The sequence below is a fragment of the Rhinolophus hipposideros genome (genome assembly GCF_964194185.1).
Source record: "Rhinolophus hipposideros genome assembly, chromosome: 6".
Taxonomy (NCBI): Eukaryota; Metazoa; Chordata; class Mammalia; order Chiroptera; family Rhinolophidae; genus Rhinolophus; species Rhinolophus hipposideros.
The window spans coordinates 38,778,596-38,785,432 of NC_138052.1; the positions used below are offsets into that span (position 1 = coordinate 38,778,596).

At 39.8% G+C, this 6,837-nt stretch overlaps 1 protein-coding gene across 1 annotated transcript in view; it reads right to left on the reverse strand.

Moving 5' to 3' along the window:
* Positions 1-6,155, reverse strand: part of ITGB6 (integrin subunit beta 6) — a 128,559-nt gene extending 122,404 nt beyond the window's left edge. The window contains exon 1 of the mRNA XM_081051693.1: positions 5,852-6,155. The gene's annotated coding sequence lies outside the window, so the exon portion shown is untranslated. The remainder of the gene's footprint in view (positions 1-5,851) is intronic.
* Positions 6,156-6,837: the final 682 nt, after the last annotated feature.

The window sequence follows — 6,837 nt, forward strand, 5'->3', positions numbered from 1 at the left end:
CAACAAAAAGAATAAAATACCTAGGAATAAACTTAACCAAGGATGTGAAAGACCTATATGCTGAAAACTGTAGGACATTTTTAAAAGAAATTGAAGAAGACACAAAGAAATGGAAAGACATTCCATGCTCATGGATTGGAAGAAATAAAAGCAATATACAGATTTAATGCAATCCCCATCAAAATCCCAATGGCATTTTTTAAAGAAATAGAACAAAAAATCATCAGATTTGTTTGGAACCACAAAAGACACCGAATAGCCAAAGCAATCTTAAGAAAAAAGAACAATACTGGAGGTATCACACTCCTTGACTTTAGCTTGTACTACAGGGCTACAATAATCAAAACAGCATGGTATTGGCAGAAAAACAGACACATAGACCAATGGAATAGAATTGAGAACCCAGAAAGAAACCCACATAAATATGGACAGATAATTTTTGACAAAGAAGTCAAAAACATACAATGGAGAAAAGACAGCCTCTTCAATAAATGGTGCTGGCAGAATTGGATAGCCACGTGCAAAAGAATGAAACTGGACTGCTGTCTGTCACCATGTACCAAAATTAATTCAAAATGCATCAAATACTTAAGCATAAGACCTGACACAATAAACTGCATAGAAGAAAACATAGGTACTAAACTTATGGACCTTGGGTTCAAAGAGCATTTTATGAATTTGACTCCAAAGGCAAGGGAAGTAAAAGCTAAAATAAACGAATGGGACTATATGAAACTTAAAAGCTTCTGCACAGCAAAAGAAACCGTCGACAAAATAAAGAGGCAACCAACTGAATGGGAGAAGATTTTTGCAAACAGTGCCTCCAATTAGGGTCTAATATCCAAAATATACAAGGAACTCATGAAACTCAACAACAGAAAAACAAACAACCCAATTGAAAAATGGGCAGAGGACCTGAAGAGACATTTCTCCAAAGAGGACATACAAATGGCAAATAGACATATGAAAAAATGCTCAACATCACTAATCATCAGAGAAATGCAAATAAAAACCACAATGAGATCTCACCTCGCCCCAATCAGAATGGCTATCATCAACAAGACAAATAGTAACAAGTGTTGGAGAGGCTGTGGAGAAAAAGGAACCCTCATACACTGTTGGTGGGAATGCAGACTGGTGCAGCCGTTATGGAAGGCAGTGTGGAGGTTCCTCAAAAAATTACAAATAGAATTACCATATGACCCAGCAACCCCTCTCCTGGGTATCTACCCAAAAAATCTGAAAACATTTATACATAAAGACACGTGTGCTCCAATGTTCATTGCAGCTTTGTTTATGGTGGCCAAGACATGGAAACAACCAAAATGTCCTTCGATAGATGAATGGATAAAGAAGTTGTGGTATATATACACAATGGAATACTATTTGGCGATAAGAAAAGATGATATAAAAACATTTGTGACAACATGGATGGATCTTGAGAGTATAATGCTAAGTGAAATAAGTCAGACAAAAAAAGCAGAGAACCCTATGATTTCACTGATATGTGGTATATAAACCAAAAACAACAAAAGAACAAGACAAACAAATGAGAAACAAAAACTCATAGACACAGACAATAGTTTAGTGGTTACCAGAGGGTAAGGGGAGAGGGGGGTGGGAGATGAGGGTAAGGGGGATCAAATATATGGTGATAGAAAGAGAACTAACTCTGGGTGGTGAACACACAATGGGATTTACAGATGATGTAATACAGAATTGTACACCTGAAATCTATGTAATTTTACTAACAATTGTCACCCCAATAAATTTTTTAAAAAGGTATCTTCTTCAACTCTTCTATAAGACAATAGGGTAAGTGCTGATTCAAATGGCAACCAACAGCCGGGTTTAGTGTTAAGAGACAGTTGGAAGTGTTACAAGGAAGTGGTAGGGACGGCGTCCAGTGAGAGAGCTGTGGGTTGTCACAAGGGACCAGCTGCTTACTAAGTATCATGTTGCTTTATTGCTAAGTGAAAATGGGGGTCCAGAATATACCTTCAAATTCTTCTAAACACAATTCTTCTCCAAACATGTCATGGAGTATGTTGCTATTTCTGTTCCTTAGATCTCCTTCGGTTTGCATTGTCCTTCTGTTTCCCCCAAGTGGATGGGAGGCTCCTTGTTGAAGCTAATGGTTTTCTCTCCTTGTCTGTTCACAGGGGTGGTCTGGACTTTGCACATGGCTGGTGGGCAGTGATTGCTGCATGTCATCGCTGGGCTCATCCCAACAGAGAAGACACCCTCATCATGGTCTGGTCAAAATAATGCAGAGTAGTGCACCAATGCATGAGTTTTGATTAAAGCAAAGGGATCTCCAAAGTGACATCCAGGTGTCATTCAGGTAACGTTGAAAAGGTCTCTGTGGTAGATTGCAAAATGGCCACAAACACCTTCCTTCCTTGTGTACTGGCCTCTGCCACTACCCCCATCAAGAAGTCTATTTCTTCACTCCTTGATTCTAGGTCTGGCTATGTAACTTGTTTTGACCATTGAGATATTAGCAACCATGATACAAGTAGAGAGTTGAAAAGCACTGGCACATTGAGACACACGAACCCCTACAGCATTGGATCCATGAGAACACCACGAAAATAAGCTGAAAACTCCAACAGACAATCTGTTAACCACCAGCTGTGAGCGAAGCTAATCCCAGACCAACCATCTGGCCCAGATGAGACTTGCAGAAGAAACGACCAGCTGACCCCAACCCAAATTTCCAACCCCAGAAATATGAACCAAAAAATGATCATGCCGTGCTGGTCAATCCAAAGGAAGACCAGATTCTGCCAACTGCTTTCAATTTACTCCATGCTGAGGTGACGATTGCTACCCAACTACATGAGAAGAGCACTTGTGAGATGAGATCACAGAAACTCTGTGCAAGGCTACCATACGCGTTCCCTCCTCCAATGTCCCAAGTCAGCCCTCTGTGAATGCCTCTGATAACAAGAGTGACCTTCGAAGGCAGCTGCTGTGATATTAGGTCAGCTTTGACTCTTAGAACTGTCGTTTTCACATTGATCCAAAGTGTTTTCCTGTGACTTCAACCCATTGGTTCTGGATGCAGCACAAGGCAAGGACCTTCTATTACTGTGCATGAAAGTCCTTCACAGTCCTGACTATAATAACCAAAGCATCCCTAAGCCTTCTCTAGCCTAAAGTTCTCTTGTTCCTTCAACAACCATTTATGGGACATGATTTCATATTTCTTGACCACCTTATTTGCTGTCCTCCACATGGACCCCAACACAGTGACACACACGTGACTCACTTTCTATCCCAGATGACACCTGGTTCTTCACATAGCCTAGGATCACGTTGAGTTTTGGAGCAGACCCATATTGAAATCTGTTGACTGAAACACCTAAGAATTTTCATTCAGACGACTGCAAAATCATATCTTTCACATCCTGGCATTAGATTTAGGCCACAGCTCCAATCTTCAAGATTCTTTAGCAACTTCCTTGGTTATTTTAAAATATGTTCACAAAATTTTTGAAACTCCTCCCTTCAAGGGGTGAAGCCTAATTCCCCTCTTTTGAGTACAGGTTGGACCTAGTGACTTGTTTCTAATGAGTAAAATAAAGTAGAAAGGATGGCATATGGCTTCAGAGACTAGGTCATAAAAGGTACTGTGGAAGAGAAGAGGCTCAACAATAGAGCCTTAGGAATCTGAATGGACAAGGTCTGGCAACGACTGGAGGTTGGTGGATCACTGTAGTTCAGAAGGAAGCTAAATAAGCCTGAGGTTTCCTGCTCAGGCACTGGGTTGAAGTAATTGATGTAGTAAAGCTGTATGTGTGGGTGAGCTTCGTGTTGCTAAGCAAAAGTTCAATTTTGCTATTAGCATTTGACATATCTATTAACCTCCTATTGGGGTCTCAGAAAGGGAAGATGTTGTGAAAGAGAGAAGAAGTCAGTGTGTAGAGAAGATTAAGGTTCAAAATGGCTCAGTGTAGAACCAAATACCAGCAGCGTGAAGGACAGCCAAGGGCCTTCTTGTGGGAACTCCAGCTGAAAATAGCTCTCTGGGTTGGACCGGTGGACTGGCAGGCCCATGTGCTCGGCTGACGTGTGGGTGTCTCACTGTGAGTTCGCTGCATGGATCCCCAGATGCCCTCGGCCTATAGTTAGCTCTCACAATCAGCTGTGGCTGGTTTCCAAAGTGGCAGCAACGGCAGCTGACAATTTTCTTCTCTGTAAACAAGTGCCCATTAGCAGTAAGTTTTGCAAGGAGCTTCTCTTCCTGGTTTGACTAAGGGCTTCTGTGGCAGAACACATGCCAACAGTTTCCATAGGCTATTTAAAAAAAAAATAAATCAATTGCTTTCTTTTGAGTCAAAATACCTTGAACCTTCTGGGTAACTTAGAAGAATCAAAGTATACGTTCTATCCCTGGAAAATATGTCAACGAAATGCCGCTTGCATGCTTTAGTTCATGAGCAAATCGGTTCCCCTCCTGCATATCACAATGAAAGTAAATAGAATGTAAGAATTCAAAAGCAGAGAAGGTAGCTAACGCTAAGAGTAGAGGTCAATGCCCCCTGGTGGGATCTGAAGTTAGAATACAAAATCTACATTTGAGACGCTCAGACAAAAAAAAAAATTCTTGCCGTCAGAGTTCACGTCAACACATCTGGTGGTAAGTTTGCTTTAAAGTATGGTAATGGGAAAATATTGAGATTGCAATAATACGTATTTTGTTTGAAAATTGAGTTTTAGTTCCTGTACTTCTTCCAGTAAACACTAGAGGGAGTAATTCAGATAGAGGATAAAAAGGCTACTAGGAACATGAACAGGAATGGAGAGGAGAGAATGCTGCGGAGGAAGGCATTTGTGTATTTCACCAGGCACAGAATTTTACTTAAGTAGATACTACTCTTCATACTATGGCCAAGTGACTTTATGTTTGAAACCCGGTACCAAAAAATTTTAACAATGAACTGCTGAGCCTGTTCAGAATCCAAAGCCATTACTCTCTGACCAGAATCTATATTTTTGTTTTGGACCTTTAGAAAGTCAGTACAATATAGCTCTCTCTGTGAGTCTTTAATTTTAGAGGACATATTGTTTGGATTAATAACCTTTCACAAATATTGGATTTTGTATTTTTACAGCACTGGTAGTCATACTTCCAGTGCTCAAAGTGACTAGTAGTGATACCAGGCGTTTTCAGACACCTGTAGGAATAAAATGTACTCTTTGTAGATATTTCGATTGGACGCCCTCCCCTCTCCATTTTCTCCATAGTTTTCATGAATTAGCTCTATATTAAAACACCATCTTACAATCATAAATACTGAAGTTAACTGGCCCAATGTCATGCACATGAGAACTGATAGTTAGTCTTCTTGTTTGAATTCCCAATTTCTAAGTTCTTTTATGCCTCTTGAAAATGCCAAAAGCGCTAGTGAAGGCTAGAGTCAAATCACCCACTTTTATTTTAAAAAAAAGCTTTTTAAACAATCACTATAATCAGAAACAAGTATCTTAAAAAGCTTCTCAGGAGATGATTAAACTGAACATTAAAATATTTGACTGAATGATGACCTAATAATCCTATGAAATATTGTTCTTAAACCATAGCAGATTTTTGAAGTACAACTGTTAATACGTATGTGAATTCCAATGTAAGAAAAATCACAATAAAGCATGCTAAGTTAATAAGGACCTGCCCTTTTGTAAATGGTGGGGTCAGTTTCACCTGGACATTAATATCAAGAGAATATAAATAACATTATGAACTTTCTAAGGCTATGTCTGTCGGAAACGATCAATTACACTGACAAGGAAATCTAAGCTCCGAAATTTGGGTTTGCGTTTGTTAGTCATGCATTATACTACTTACCTCTCAGGGCAGACCTTTAATTTCAGAAAGTGCTGAGATTCATTACTGTACCGGTTATCAAAAGTCTTTGGCAGAAATACCATTTATCCTTGTTGTGGTAATGAACAGATTTATAACATTCTGGTGTCACCATTCCTGCAAAAGCACATTCATTTGAATATATCTTCCACAAACACAGTGAAATATTTCATGACGGCACATGGGTGTAGAATACTATAGAGAGATATTGCTGGTGAATGACAGACCGTCTGGTTGATTTACACGAAACCCCAAGTGCTTGTACGAGAATAGGTTAGTTTAGATTGACGAGCAAATGTGTAACCAGACTTCTGGCTGACAAATGGGAGAACTATGCCAGCGCATTAGCTTCTCTGGAGAGAGACCAAAAGTAAAGCAGGAGGATCAAGTTCATTCCATAAAGGACATTCAAACTTAATGGATGGCAGGGTGGCTGGGATATTAAGCACGTATGGATTTTAATAGCCCCAAATAGTACTGGGCAAGTTTAGAGTTCAACTGACATCCAAGTCAATGACGAAACTCCTTTCAAACTTTTCTGTATCGTGTGTGTGTGTGTGTGTGTGTGTGTGTGTGTGTGTGTGTGTGTTTATATTTACATTCCTTCAGAAGGATCCTGGTGTTTGCAAAATAAATATTTTATTGGCAGCTTTGGTTTAAATTCACTAGCCTATAAAAATGGGTTGTTTGGGTAAACTAAGAAATAAAAATAAAAACTGATGAGATTAGTATTAAAAATGGTGCCAAGCACTAAATAGTCCAGATTGGATTGGATTTATTTTGGGTTGGGCACAGCTGAGGACAGAGACATCCATACAGCTTTTGTGAAGAAGGGTGAATGAAGTGTTTGGACCACACTTGCCTTTCCATGCTGAGGCTGAAAGCTCAGGGCTTTGGGCCTGCCTTCAAGTAAGTGGTACGATAGTAACAATGGATACTGTCCACGGAGTTTCCGTGGTGTGCCAGGG